Below are 17,241 nucleotides of genomic sequence, written 5' to 3' on the forward strand. Positions count from 1 at the left end.
GTTAGAGAGTCAATGTTCATTACATGGTAGATCAATAAGTTTCACTATGTAGTTCATAGAAGTCATAGCAGTACATAGAGATATAATACTTGTTAGTTATCTATTCAGAAAATACGAACTAAATTAAAGGAACTCAGAAAGGTACATCTCCCAATGTACCACACATATAAAAGGGGTACTCGGGCACGATACCATACCTTCAGTTAACATGGGTATGCGAGCATTGTACCTCGACACCAAACATAGGTTGGTACGTGCACATTGTACCAACAACCTAACATAAAACGCACATAGGTAGTAGTGTCTGTGATTTCCTAGTATATACCCAAAAGTTATGTACAATGAGAAATTGATAGACGGTTGAATATGTGAACTCTGTTTTGCTTTCCTTTTCCTTGTTTGGATGTGGGGGTCCGACAGGATCGCACAATCCATTTTTCGTCTTTTTCTGATTATGTATAATAAGTATGTACTATGTGAATCACAAGACGGTATTTTCAAAGTGTATTCAGAGTACTATTCAGAAGAACATAACGATCGTACTATAGTCTTTTCGTAGTATATTTATTATACTATGAACTGAGACTGAACTTCCAATTTCAATAGCATAATATCCAATACAGGAATGGTTTTATGAGATATAAAACTAAGTATGCTATTCCATAGCACACTTATACATTCATTAAGTCGTACTTTTGGAGCGTTACAAGTTAACTACTCCATATCGTGGTACGCCATCCTTCAGTATAACAGTTTTATGGGATAAAACCACCGTTCAACAACAATTAGGAAATAGGGGCTTTCCTAGGATCAATGGTAACATTTTCTAGGTATTCTGGTAACAATTACTAAGGATTCTAGTTCATTAAAAAGGATTCATTAGAAGGTTATTATTATGATTTCCTCGCTTATACATTCTCGAGTTATATATAACGAAGATTTGGTAGACAATAGAATGTGAGATTTCTAACATAGTTTCTTTTCCTTGTTTGGATGTGAAACTAGAGTAGAGCCACACATTTTATTATCCACCTAATCTTGATTATATCATAACGTGTATAAGCTAAGTTTTCATAGATAATAATTCATCTCTTAGTCAGAATCAGAATAACATAGATTACTTTTAATTATAACTATAATCCTTCAGTTTATATGAAAGATTATATATAATGAAGACGAGATAGATTGGAGATTGTGTAAATCTAGTTTTGCTTTCCTTTTTCCTTGTTTGGATATGGGGGTACGATCGAATTACACAATCGACTATCCACCTCGTATTGATTATATGCAATTGGTATAAACTAAATGATTATAGAAGAAATTGTTTCAATATTAATTTACTTTTAAGGAAACATATGGTTTTCTTGTCAGTCTTTCAAACTTGTTCAAATGTCAAAGAAGTTCCTTACTTTAAACTAAATCTTATGCACTCACCAGCTTTATAGCTGATACTCGCTTTCAAAATACTTGTATTCTACGAAATATATTAACACAGGTATGCAATCGGAGTTTGTGTAGACGGAGCAATAGTTTCTCGTCTTATCTTTTGATACAATTATGCTGTAACCACATGTAATGTTTTGAACTGAATGAAAACACTTTACATATATATAAAAGAATGTAGTTTCTTTGATTACTATTATTCAATTGTTGTGACACTACATATGACGTCCTCCTCCCCCGAACGTTTCTGTCGTTCCGGTTTTGGGGTGTGACATATGCTCCTTTCTCTCTCTCTCTCTCTCTCTCTCTCTCTCTCTCTCTCTCTCTCTTGGCTGTACACTCCCTATTGTTCATCAAGCACACCTCACCCACCTAACATCTATTTATATATATGGGGAACATTGGCCGTAAATGTGTTCACGGCCGTAAACAGGTTCATGGTCATGAACTAGTTTACGGCCGTAAACACTCACTTGGCCGTAAACACTTTTTGGTCCTAGATGTAAAATTACAATTGCCTACAAAAAAAACTATAAACCATAATTTATAACCAACAGATACTTTATCAACTATTTTCCATAATATTTTTATTTGCCACGTTCTCAAAATTCGAACTATGAAGAGGGATGCCGTAATCATAATCGAATTTTGAGAATGCATTTAATATATCCTTGACTAAATTTGATTAAAATTTCTCGATCTAAGCTTTTAAATTGGAAACGAAGTATAACATTCTCTCCCTTAATTATACCAAAGCAACTTTTCAACCCCTGCAACATTGTAAAGTGAAACTTTCGTTTTCTATAATTAATATTGCTAACATGCAACACTTAAAATAATAATCATGCTCCCACTAACATGATGATTTTATCCATTCCAACATAACATTTATGCTCCCACTAACATTGAAATGTATTCATAAATCATCTAAACTTCTAGAAAACAATACTTATTGACTTCCAAAGTTCATATTTTCTAATACGATATCTTTCGATAAGCCTTTATCTAAGCTTCTCAAACTTATACACCTTTCCTTAGACAGCTTACATGTGTGTCTAACCTAATTCAGAACTTATATTACTAAGTCCCAAATGTTCTGACTAATCACCAAATCTCACAATTTGAATTATGAAGAGGGATGTCGTAATCATAATCAAATTTGAGAACGCAATTTACATAATCGCTATCTCTTTAAAATCGTTCTTAGTGAAAGTGTTTCCTCACAATCATTTTCATGAAGGAGAGAAACTTTATGAAACTTAGAATTTATGGTGTATGTGTTCCTATCCATGTGAATTTTTCATAACCATAACCATAAGATAATGTTTGTGACAAATCCAAACTCTTATGGACAAAACTTGTTCATTCTTGATTTCATGCCATCAAGGGTCACACCATTGCTTCCAAGTTATTTAGAAGCTCACCTATAACAGTCAATGTACTTTCATTGAAACAAAGTGCTTACCTTATGTAGTCTATTGAGAACCCGTAGAACTCATATGCATAATCAACTTAACTGGATTGGCAAAGAAACAAGAATATGTCAATAGGTTACAAACCTCAAGTCATGTGCTAGTGTTTAATAATAGGTTTACTCTTGATTAGTTCTTGACTCTTTTCAGGATCATTTAGACTCCCACTGACCTCTTGACATATAAAATTCTCTTTTCAAGAAAACGTTTCTTGACAAAAAAAAATATTCAAGAGTTAGTGTGGATCAAGACAAATACTACACACAATTGGTATTAGTTGGTCTTTTTCTCATCCAAGACATCACAATTTACCAATTTCAAACATGCAAGAGTAAGAAAAACAATTTTCTACTTCACATTTGATGAGTGTGTTAGAACTTGTTAAGATGTGTCAATCAATTCACAATCTTAGAGCATGACTCTAAGATTTGATTTTGGAACGAAGTATGACTCATCCTTAACCATTTCAACAATTTTCGATTCCTCTTCTTAGCCATACTAGTGCACTAAGATGTCCTTAGACGATTAATTGTGATATGGTTTCATAACCAACAAGACGGTCATAAACCACGATACAAAAGTACTCTCCCTTCTTAGATTGGAGAAACTTTTATCTTTCTGCCTAATTGATTCTTCTTATTCGTTTTTCCATACATTGAAACTTTTCAATGATTTAGAATTACACTTAATCTTTTAAGCATAACCATATTTACTAGACTTTAGGTAAATCGTGACGGATAATTGTATTGTTCTTTGTCGTGGACTTGACTAGTACACAACATTGTGTACTAGTTCTCCTAGTCCTTCACTTGACTCTATGTAAAGGAATTATTCTTAATTTTCCAAATATGAAGGTTCTCATTCATCATACAATACAAGTTGTTATTGGATTAGTGTCTAAGTCCATAACTATTTTGGTATGTACTTGACCCGATGGTGCATGGTCCTTTTGGGTTGCCTTCACCAAAGCAACTTGATTGGAGAAATAAATAAAGAGAGAGGTTATTATGATTTATTAATATGTTATAAGAATAATATATTAAAGGAGAAATCACATTTGTTTAATTAATATTGGTCAATAATTAATTAAGAATTAATTTTGTGATCAAATGTAATTAATTAAACTAGAGGGGCTGAATTGTAATTATGTGATAGTTGCAAAATAGGGAAATGGTTATCCTTGTTAAAGGATGGACGGATTCAAGGATAAGGATATCCTTAAAATCATCCAAGGGCCAAGAGATAGGGATTTCCAAGGCTTATCTTATGGTTGCTTGATGGGCAAGTAACTAGATAAGGATAAGGACTGAAACCCTAATCCCAACCCTATATAAAGACCCCTAAGGCCTTAGGATTTCGTACACTTGATCCCTAGAAGTCCTAAGGACGAAATCTTATACCTCTCCTCTCTCCTTATATCTTCTCCATTTGCTCTTGGTGTTTGTAAGCCATTAGAGGAGTGACACTTGTGACTCTAAGCCTTCCAAAGTCAATTCAAGGAGGAATTGGGATTGTTATTGCTACATAACAATCAAGGTAACATCTTAAACCTAATTATATGTTAATATTGATTTCCATATGCTAGAATTAGGGTTTATAGTCTTGGATTCAAAGCATGTACAATAGAGAAACCTAGATCCAAGCATTAGGGTTTGTATGAGCACATAGGATGTCTTATGACCAAAACCCATCAGTGGTATCAGAGCCTAGCTTGGTTTCAATTGTATTGATGCATTGTATATCTAAAAAAATTGTTGTTTGGTGTTTTGGAGGCTGGACTCACCGAGTCCATAGCTGAACTCGCCGAGTCCAAGGTGACTCGACAAGTCCAGGCTTGACTCGACGAGTCAACTCATCAGATAGAGCTTATCTCGGGGTTTCTTGCTGTTTTTGCATTGGGATAGTTACCTTGTCATGTTAGATCAATATTAATCCGATTATATGATATATTTGACTATATTTTTGATCTAATTGAGGATATTTATCAATTAATAAGATAATTGTTTCCTTATAAGATAATTGATTAATTATTTTGAGTAAATTGATAAATTGTTTTGCAGGAAATCATTAAACAAATCAAATATGGATAATTATGTAATTAAATGTTAGTTTAGATTATTTGTTATTTGATCCTTGTTGTTATAAAAAATTTCATATTTTGCCCTTTAGGTTTGATAATTTAAATTTGAACACAATAGTTTTGTAGTTTTGAAATTTAAATAGTTGAAACCCTAATGTTTTGAAAAAAAAAGGTTTCAAAACTTGCCCTCAAGTTTTGGAATTTAAAAGTTGATTAAAAGTTTAATTAGGAATGTTAAATTCTAAAACTCTAGTATAGTTTTGAAAAGGTTCAAATCACACCCTTATGGTTTTATTAATTAATTAAGGTGTATAATTAAAGAAGGTTTAATAAATCCATAAAAGTTTAGGTTTACAATTTAATTGAATTAAAGGTATAATTGTTAAATTAGACCACCTAACTATTTTAAAAGTGTAAAATACACCCTATACTATATATCACATTAAAATTCTAACATTATATATATGTATGAGTAAAAGTTAGTCTTACCGTTAGTAGGCCTCATTCACGAAGCTAGTCTATAAGGGGTGTTTAAGGAAATTGCCTATAAAATGGAGATTGAATGGGTATCCACTCTTACCCACCGCACTCTTGACTAGTGGAGGGTCGTTAGCCGAACGGGTAGGATAGGACAAAACCTTCCATTATAAGTATAACGAAGTATAAAAGTAACTAAATGTTTTCATAAAATTCCCAATCTTAGTTACTTAGGCAAAAGTGAATTGATGCAATTCCATGAAATTACACTTTGTAACCTTGCGAAGACGTTAGTGGAGCGCGTGTGGTTTACCGGCACACTAAATGGTTCTAAGCAAAGGTAGCAAAGGGTGACTCAATGTTTGTCATAGTTCGGTGGAGCGTGTGTGGTTTACTGGCACATCGAATAGGTGACTGTAACATGTGAGGGCACCATGTAAGTTTGCATGGTTATTCACACCCGCTTTGTGATCCTCGGCATCCTAGTCACAAACAAGAGGGGCATATCGAGATTTAAACATGCCATTGAAAGTTCAATGTATCTCAAAGGATCTAGGAGTTTTCATAGTGAATCGTCATTCACTTACCTTCAAATGTTCTGCAATTTGGGTTACGGCATTGAAACTTAAATTCCTTTTCATTTTTCGTGGTGGAAATTAGTGAATCGTCATTCACTTACCTTCAAATGTTCTGCAATTTGGGTTACGGCATCCCTCTCCCGAGTTGTAGAATATTGTGTTGGGTCCTAGCCTTAGTATCTCATTTGGGTGATTTACTAAGGACTCAATCAATCAACTAACTTGAATTCGTTTTCTCCCATTTTGTAGATGTCAAAGTTTGACAACTATGGTCTTCTCAAATCCCGTGGAACAAGTATTCCACATGAAGATGATATTCCACGATTAGATCGAGGAACAAGAGATCATGCTTCACTTCCTCCTCCTCCTCCTCAAATTATTCTCCCTAACCCACAAGTTCAAAGGCTTGAAAAGTTCAAGATCACTCAAGCCCTTTTTGGCAAGTAAACATAAAGAAGGAAAGTCGGTGTGTGCACACGTCCTAGGGATGAAGTCACACATTGATAGGTTAAGAATGTTGGGATCCGTTGTCTATGAGGAAATGGCTGTTGATTGAGTTCTTCAGTCACTTCCTAACTCATATAGTGAGTTCGTAAGAGAATACTATATGATGAACCGCGACGTGACCCTTATAGATCTCACCTATATGCTTATTGCTGCTGAATCAGCAATGGTTTGGCGCAATAGAAAAGCAAAGTTGATTGGTGAATCTGCCTTCAAGACCTCTATGGATATAGAAAATGGCAATGAAAGACATGCTATGATCGAAAAGTTTGATCATAAGAGAAAGGCGATGTCTGAAGTAGTTCCATGTCCTGTTCCAAAAGAGTCGATTTGCTTTTATTGCCAAGAGAAGGGGCAGTGGAGACGAAGCTGCCCTATTTATCTAAGAGATCTAAGAGATGGGAGAGTCGAAACGTATGGCTCTGCTTTAGGTAAAATCCATTGACTAACTCTTTTAAGCTTCTATTCTAGATTCTTAAGACATAATGTGATAAGATTACAATTGATGTTTTGTAGGATCGAAGAAAAGAAAGGAAGCTTAAGGGAAGAAGTGAGCAAAATCTAACCATGAAGGAATGGATTTCGATCGCATTTCTCGAAGATTAGATTCTTCAGCTACTACTTAGAGTTAGAATTAGATTGCTAAGAAAGATGTACTAGCATAAGTTTTTCAATGAGTTACATTGTAAGGACAAATTTTTCCGCAATAAAATAAATTTTGATTTTAAATTTTATTTATTTATCCTTACAATGGCGTCTATGAGAAATTGATGTTAAAATGGTTCTATTATTAGCAATAATGGATTTGGTTCTTATTATGTTATTTATGGAAAGTCGAGAATTTACCAAATAGGGAGAGTTTCTCATCGCCCAAGTTTCAATTGGACAGAAACTTGGAATCATGCAACGTGGATGCACGATGAATGAGAAATTTCATATTTGGAAATTAGACTAATTCATTGACAAAGTGTCAAGTGAAGGATTAGGAGATGGAGTACACAAAGTTGTGTGTTGATCAAAGTCCACCATAAGAGTAACGAGATATTCGTCATGATTTACTAAAGGTTTAGTAAATATGATTATACTTATAAGATTAAGTGTAATTCTGAATTGATTGAAAAAGTTCAAATCAATAGCAGAATGAATAAGAAGCATCAAGTAGGCAGAAAGATAAAAGTTTCTCCATTCTAAGAAGAAGGGAGAGTAGCTATTATGCTTTATGATAGGTCTTAATGATTAAGAACCATATCTCAATTGATCCTCTAAGTGAATCTTAGTACAATTGTATGTCCAAGAAGAGGAATCAAAGATTGAAGAAATGATCAAATCAAGAAGTCAATCATACTTCGTTCCAAAACAAGTCTTAGTGTTAAGATTGTGACAATGAGTCAAAAGTATTAAGAAGGTTTAAAACATTCATTAAATGTGGTAAGTTGTGATGTCTTAGATAAGACAAAGACCAACTAGGACCAATTTATGAAGAGTTTTGATAAAAGCTACACTAACTCTTGAATATTTGTTTGTCAAGAAATGTTTTGACAAGAGAATCTTATATGTCAAAGAGTCAGTGGGAGTCTTAATAGTCTTGAAAAGTTTCAAGAACAAATCAAATAAACCTTATCGATCATCACTAGCACACGAGTTGAGGTTTACAACCTATCGTGAAGACATTATTTTGTTTCTGTGCCAATCCAATCGAGTTAATTATGCATGTGAGTCCTATGAGTTCTCATTTGAATGCATAAAAGGCAAGGACCTTGATCAATGGAAAGTAAATTGATAGGAAAAGGTGAGGTGCTTAACTACTTGGAAGACATGGTGGGCAGCTGTGCTACCATAAAGGCAAGAAATCAAGATTAAGAAAGTTCGGTCCATATGAGTTTGAATTTGTCGTAAACTTTGGTTTTAACAAATTCACATGGATAGGAACACATACACCGCTCAAATCTAAGTGTCATAAGATTTCCTCCTTCATGAAAATGATTGTGAGGAAATGCTTTCACTAAGAAAGATTTTAAGAAGATAGTGATTGTAAAATTGCATTCTCGAATTCGATTATGGTTACGGTATCCCTTTCCATAATTTGAATTGTGAGGTTTGGCAATTGTTTACACGCACATATGAACTATCGAAGGCAAAGGTGTATAAGTTCAAGATGCCTTGATAAAAGATTATCAAAGCACTAAGTATTAGAAACAAGAACTTAAGAAATTCAACAAGTATTGTTTTTCTGAAAGTTAAGATGTTTATGAATACATGTCGAAGCTAGTGGGAGCATAAGTGTTATATTTTATAGTAATCATCATGATAGTGGGAGCATAAAAGTTATGATTGTATGATTATTAAGGAAAGTATTGCAAGGTTAGCAATATTAATTATAGAAAACAAGAATCATACTTCGCAAAGTTGTAAGAGTTGAAAGGTTGTTTTGCTATAATTAAGGGAGAGAATATTATGCTTCGCTTCATTCAAATCTAAAGGATTAGGTTGAGAAATGTTAATAAACTTAGTCAAAGGTACTTAGTGTGTTCTTAAAATTTTGATTATGATTACGGCATTCCTCTTCACAATTCGAATTTTCACAACATAGCAAATAAAACATTATGCGTCGTGTCCCATACGCTTCGGGTATAGGATCGATTGCAAATGCTTTAATGTTTGACCATTCTAAAATTTTCCAAATGTCTAGCGCATTTAGAGGGAAAAAGGACTAGAATCAGTTTTGACTAAAATAATTAAACAACTATCAAAGGACAATCCAAAGTTCGACGTGGATTGTTCGCTTGTGAGTATTTGGAAGCATGGTATTGGATGGACCATATCGACATTATTATGAATAGAAAAGATTCTATTAAGAATGAGTTGTCATATGGAAAATATGGAAACGTGTCCATATTGGGAATTGAATATTGAAAATCTATGTCTAGATTAGAAACTTTTATGCAAAAGGATGTTCAAAGGAATGTACTTTGAGTGAAAGACATCATATCTAAGGAATTGTCTTGTAACAATCTTCGATAGAGGACTTTGTAATATCATTGGCAATAGTCTTTGTGACTTTGGTGCAGTGACATTACGAAAGGATAGTTGCATAGAATGTTAGAATCTAGCATATTCTATAAGTAACAAGAATTTGATATTCTTTAACTTATGAAAAACGGATTTGGAGTTGTGAAATGAGAAGGATTGGAAATGTGTTCAATGTGATCGATTTCACAAAGTAAGAACCATAGGTAAACATTGTGTGCATGCTAAGAAGCATGGGACAAGTGTTGTAATTCAAGTAAGAAGTTGATTACCCGAAACGATAAATAATGAGTAATCGATATGGTGATAAATAAAAGGTGTTTTATTTATACTCAAAGATTTGAGGCCATATGGGATTAGTATTATTCTTATGTTTCACTTTGCATGTTCTGACTTCCAGAATAATTGAGTTTATTAAGAATAATCGAATTATTCAAATGGGCCACAGTCGTTCATATGTTGGAAGTAGGTATGAATGAAGATTGTCGTGAATTGGTGTGTGGATTGTCTAAAGAGCATTATACATAAGCAAATGTTTACTGCACCGTTCATGAGTGCTTACGAATATGATTTGAGCATTGGATTAAACCCACGCTCACTTGGATCACTCCATGAAATTGTATCATGAGTGATTAGTGAGACGATAACATCTTATATTCTTGAAACCGAGATGTGTGAGGTGTATCTTGCGAATTGGTTGCACATTGATAATATGTAAACGCACTAGTAACTTGGTGTTATAAAACATATTGTTGTGTGTAATTTGGTTAGTAAGTGCAAGCAAGCATTGTATCGAAGTTTATCCGTTCCTTTTATTCAAAGTAGAATAAAAGCGATATCTTTGGGCCCCTAGATGGTTTAGTGATGACAAACGTAAATGCTCGGCCGGGCTAGGGCTAATTTGATTTGTTCAATTAGTCTGTCGTCATAAATCAGAAATCGAGAAGTAGTACAAAGAGAATGATTTGAAATCATATCACATATGATATCTAGAATGGAGGAATATATGATCCCTTATCTAAGGACACGCGTATCTGATAGGATCAGAGTTGACAGCGGCTTTGGAAAGCTACGATTGCAGATCAGGATCTGAAGTCATGCGCATAATAGTTATTACACTTATCCAAGTGGGAGACTGTTGGATTAGTGTCTAAGTCCATAACTATTTTGGTATGTACTTGACCCGATGGTGCATGGTCCTTTTGGGTTGCCTTCACCAAAGCAACTTGATTGGAGAAATAAATAAAGAGAGAGGTTATTATGATTTATTAATATGTTATAAGAATAATATATTAAAGGAGAAATCACATTTGTTTAATTAATATTGGTCAATAATTAATTAAGAATTAATTTTGTGATCAAATGTAATTAATTAAACTAGAGGGGTTGAATTGTAATTATGTGATAGTTGCAAAATAGGGCAATGGTTATCCTTGTTAAAGGATGGACGGATTCAAGGATAAGGATCTCCTTAAAATTGTCCAAGGTCCAAGAGATAGGGATTTCCAAGGCTTATCTTATGGTTGCTTGATGGGCAAGTAACTAGATAAGGATAAGGACTGAAACCCTAATCCCAACCCTATATAAAGACCCCTAAGGCCTTAGGATTCCGTACACTTGATCCCTAGAAGTCCTAAGGACGAAATCTTATACCTCTCCTCTCTCTCCTTATACCTTCTCCATTTGCTCTTGGTGTTTGTAAGCCATTAGAGGAGTGACACTTGTGACTCTAAGCCTTCCAAAGTCAATTCAAGGAGGAATTGGGATTGTTATTGCTACATAACAATCAAGGTAACATCTTAAACCTAATTATATGTTAATATTGATTTCAATATGCTAGAATTAGGGTTTATAGTCTTGGATTCAAAGCATGTACAATAGAGAAACCTAGATCCAAGCATTAGGGTTTGTATGAGCACATAGGATGTCTTATGACCAAAACCCATCAGTTGTATGATTCCAAGTTTCTATCCAATTGAAACTCGGGCAACAAGAATCTTTCCTTATTTGGTAAATTCTATACATTACCACTAATAACATAACTAATAATCACATCCATTTCAACATTGCTAAAACTAGAAATACATAAACATCAATTTTTCATACATGCCATTGCAAGGAAATACATAAATAAGACAAAAACCAGAATTTATTTTATTTATAAACGGTGCGGAAAAACTTGTCTTTACAATGCAATTCAAATGAAAACTACACTATTACATATTCCTAAGCAATCTACCATAACTCTAAAAGTAGCAGCTCCAAAAATCCGATCATCGAATCATGCGATCGAAATCCATTTCTTCGCGATCAGACTCAGCTCACTTCTTCCTTTAAGCTTCCTCTCTTTTCTACAATCCTAAAAAACACCAAATGTAATCTTATCACATCACGTATTCGGAATCAAAAAATTGGAACTTATAGAGTTAGTTAATGGATTTTACTTGAAGTAGATCCATACGTCTTGACTCTCCCATCTCTTAGATCTCTCAGGTAGACATGGCAGCTTCGTCTCCAATGCCCCTTCTCTTGGCAATAAAATCAAATTGACTCTTTTGGAACAACACACGGAACTACCTCAGACTTTTCCTTTGTCTTATGGTCAAACTTTTCGACCATGGCATGCCTGTCATTGCCATTGCCTATGTCCATGGAGGTTTGGAAGGTAGATCTCCCAATCAACTTTGCTTCTCCAGTGCGCCAAATCATTATTGATTCAACAGCAACAAGCAAATATGTGAGATTGATGAGGGTCATGTTGTGGTTTATCATATAGTACTCTCTTACGAACTTACTATATAAGTTTGGAAGCGACTGAAGAACCCAGTCAACAACCAGCTTCTCGCAGAAAATGACTCCTAATATTCTTAACCTGTCAATGTGCGACTTCATCTTTAAGACGTGTACACACACTGACTTTCCTTCTTCATGTTTACTTGCTAAAAGGGCTTGAGTGAGCTTAAACTTTTCAAGCCTTCAAACTTGTGGGTCAGTGAGAACAATAGAAGGAGTTAGAGGAAGTGAATAATGATCTCTTGTTCCTCGATCGAATCATGGAATGTCATCTTCATGTCGAAATCTTGTTCCAAGGAATTTGAGAAGACCATAGTTCTCATCCTTTGACATCTACAAAATGGGAGAAAATTCAAGTTAGTTGATTGAGTCCTTAATAAAACACCCATATGAGATATTAAGACTAGGACCCAACACAATATTCTATAATTTGGAAGAGGGATGTCGTAATCCAAATTGTAGAACATTTAAAGGTAAGTGAATGACAATCACTAATTTTCCACCATGAAAAACGAAAAAGATATTATGTTTTAAATGTATTGAAAACTCCTAGATCTTTTGAGATTCATTGAACTTTTCAATGGCATGTTTAAATCTTGATATGCCCCTCGTTTTGTGACTGAGATGCTGGGATCACAAAACAAAGGTGTGAATAACCATGCAAATATACATGGTGCTCCCAATGTTACAATCACCTGATCGATGTGTCGGTTAACCACACACGCTCCATCGATCTATGAAAAACATCGAGTCGCCCTTTGCCACCTTTGCTTAGACCCCATTTAGTGAGTTGGTTGACCACACACGCTCCACTAATGTCTTAGCAAGGGTATAGAGTGTAATTTCATTGAATTGCATCAAATTCACTTTTTCCTAAAGTAACTAAGATTGGGAATTCTGTAAAAACATTTAGTTACTTTATAATTCATTATACTTTTAATGGAAAGGGTTTTCCCTATCCTACCCGTTCGGCTAATGACCCTCCACCAATCAAGGAAGCGGTGGGTGAGAGTGGACACCCATTAAACAACCATTTTATAGGCCATAACCTTATACCCCCTTATAGATCGGTAAGACTAGCATCATTACTCATACATATATAATATTAGATTTTTAATTTTATACAGAGTATAAAGGTGTGTTTTACACTTTTAAAATACTAGGTGGTCTAATTTAATAGAATTATACTTTTAATTTAATTAAATATAAACCATATTATTTTGGATCTCTGTTTTTGTTATACATTTAATTAACTTAATAAAACCATAGGGGTGTAATTTGAACTTTTCAAACAACTAGGGTTTTAGAATTTAATATTTCAAAAATTAAACTTTTAATAAAAAAATTAAATTCCAGATGACAAGTTTTGAAACTTTTCAAAACAATCTAGATCAAATTACAAATTATCAAATAATTGGTAATTATCAAAAATTTGACTTAGTTGAATTTCATACAAGATAATTCAAAACAAAATTACAAATGATTTATATTTATCTAATAAAACAAGTAATTATCTTAATTTTGACAATTATCTTTTATTTTGGTAAAGACAATTACCAAATATTGATAAAATTCAGATTTTATTAATGAAAAACGTTTTTGTAATTATCTATCATCAAAATCAGCCAAAATCCGAAAAAATCCCAAAAAATCCTCCGTCTGACCCCTGGGCTCGTCGAGTTCATCCACTGACTCGCCGAGTCAGGTCAGGCAGAGGGCAGAAAAATGATTTTCAGCAAGATGAACATACAAGGAATCAATACAATAGAAATCAATCAAGTCTCTAATACCACTGATGTTTTTTTATACAAAAGAACATCATATGTGCTCATGGAAACCCTAAAGCTTGGATCTAGGTTTCTCTATTGTACATACAATTCATCTAAGACTTAAGAACCCTGGATCTAGCATACATATCTCAAGATTATCATATAAGAATAGATGTAGATGATTACATTTTCAAGAATGTCTTGAATCGCATCAAGAATGCTTAAATCTTCTTTCCTTGGAGCTTAGAGTCACAAATGTCACTCCTCTAATGATTTATAAACACCACAAGCAAGAGGATGATATTGGAAAGAGGAGAGGAGCACCAAAAACGTCTAAGATCTGCTAGAGAGTCCTTATCCAAGTTTTTGGGAGACCAAGGGGTCTATTTATACTTGTGTGGGCTGCTAGGGTTTCAGGAGAATCCCTAATTCTCTGCTTAAGCCTTAAGCAACCCATGGAACCTTTCTAGAAGGCACTTGGACGAAAATCATATGGGCTTCCCATAGATTTCGTGCAATCTCCTTCCCTTTAGGAATCGATAGTCCACAATGCAGTTATCTTATAATTACAATATTAGTCTTCCAAGTTTAATTAATCTCTTTTAGCCAAATAATTAATTTCTTAATCAATTGTTGTCTAATATTAATTAAACTATATGATTTTTCTTTTAATATATCATTCATATAATATATTAATAACCATAATAACCTCTTTATTCATAAATCTTCCTATCAAGTTGTTTTGGTGAAGGCCACCCAAAAGGACCATGCACAACTGAGTCAAGTACCTACCAAATATAGTTATGGGCTTAGACACTAATCCAACAAAAGGTAATAGGCCTAAAAGCAATTACACTTCCTTGAATCCGGGGTGATGGCCCCCAGATGTACCTTTCAATCTTTTTGCTCACCAGAGCAAACAATATCTGGACAAAGGATCGCTAAGCCGCTGAACCTATTAGTGTGGGTTCTTATGTCTGAACCAACCATAGTAAGACCCCAGAGCTCTTGCTCGAGCTTATGTATATCACCTCACGACCAATATTCCCACATCATCATTTATTTGAGGTTCTCCCAACTTATTGAAATAGCCACTACCAGAGTTAGTGACTTAACATGGCCGTTCCACCATGTTAGGGCTCTATCAGCAAAGGTACAAGCAGCGAATTTAACCTTGCTGCTTTCCTGACAGTAGCAGATTTCAAAGACTGCCTCTGTTTTCTCGACCCATTGTCTTAAAGCTATAACTCCCCCAATACTGTGAAAGGTCCTAGATTTGGCATTTGTAAAGTCCTTATATTTACACTCCCGATAGTGTCCTTGACTTTCAATCTGATTGAATGGGTGTGCGCCACTCCCTGATCCACTTGCACCAGTGGTGTTTATATGTGACATAGCGGCAGTAACAGCCGCAGTGACTGCCGCCTGAAACATGGCAACGTCAAATTAAGGAGGTGGTGGCAGAGATGTTGTTGGCGCTTCATTATCATGAACATGCCTTGGGTTTCTCCGTGGAGGCATCTTTTACTATAAAAGTTAAAAGATGAAAAAGACAATTATATATCAACAATGAACATGAATTTGATATCTTTGAACTAAAACACTTAGTTCAATGTGAATCTTGTAAAGATTTGGAAATAGAAGTCTACTACAAGTACAACTTGCAACAAGATAATATGAATTTGAGTGGTTATTTTTCAAAGAGTATGAAAATGCATGTCGATTGTATTGGTATATTAAGTACATAGAGTCTGGAAAACTTAACCTAAAAGCAGGTCTACAATATACCATAATACTGGGAAAACATCAACATCAAATCAACCTGCCGGAATGAAATTTTCTTGTTCGTACCAAAAAATATGAAAAATAACACTAGAACATATTTGTAGACTATGAAATTGTAATAACTCTTATTGAAGTAAAATGTTTATCATTTTATTGATGCACAGTTTTGTACATATAGTAAAAAGTGGTATATACATTTGATATCTTAATTTACATTAAAATAGAAAATAAAAGTAGTGTAAACGCTACTTTTGTCAAGTACGGATCCTAGTATTGGGCTCTGTCACATGGGATTCTAATTCCCTTAAACGCCTCTCTCCAGTGTAGTTTGACGCTCTTAAAGTGCTCTCATTTCAATTTGAGCAACAATCATTTCTACATGGAGCATGTTTGTGTGGTGTCTAGTTTCATCGTGATCTCTGACTAGACGATGAAGATTCACAACGTTTTCTTAGGAGGCAGCAGTGACTTCTAGGATTCGGTTGATCTATATTCGGGATTGATCAACATGATGAGAAATATGGTGCACTATAACAGGGAGAGCCCTGTCAGCCGATCCTCCATTACGGATGTCATAGAAATCTCTGCCCATTCCAAATGGAGGGCGTTGTCCATGTTGTTGGCTCCACCTGTGACACTCTTCGCCCCATGTTAGGGTTGGACCTTGAAAATGTTGTCTGGCTATTGGGCGTTGTACTGCTTGCGGTTAATTATATACCTCTGGTTCCAAGTCTGTGCCAATCTGAATTTTCTTCTTCACTATCCTCCTCTGGATCCTCTTCAGTATCATCTTTTATCCAATCATAATTCCCCTGGTTGGGAAAATAGGGATCTCAATGCGAAGGGTATCCTGCCATTGTTATCTAAACGATAATAAAGATATAAGAAACTTATAGTTAATTAATAATGTATTTTGTATGACATGACTTGTACTTGGTACTTCTATAACAACAAAGTATATACTAATTATATATAACTTGGAAAAAATTTAGACCTTCGATTAAATGATCCCGCTCTAAGTCCAAAACCAAACAAGGAACGAGAAATAAAGCTAGATCACATATTCTAAGTCTATAAAACCTTAATTATATATAAATGTAATATATACTTAATATTTATAGCTTTACCGACAATGATTTTGTTTTCACATGTTTGTTCTTAGTATATAATGCCTAAAATACTCCTATAGTATTTTAAATTTTATGTTCTATTCTAGAGTTCTTCTGTATATACATAGTGGGTAAGTTTTAGATTTGCTGCAACACTACCTTGTAACAACCCGTAAATTATTCCGTCGCTGTAACTCGTTCCCG

This window comes from Lactuca serriola, chromosome 5, assembly GCF_051521515.1.
Source record: "Lactuca serriola cultivar US96UC23 chromosome 5, Lser_US96UC23_V15, whole genome shotgun sequence".
Classification (NCBI taxonomy): domain Eukaryota; kingdom Viridiplantae; phylum Streptophyta; class Magnoliopsida; order Asterales; family Asteraceae; genus Lactuca; species Lactuca serriola.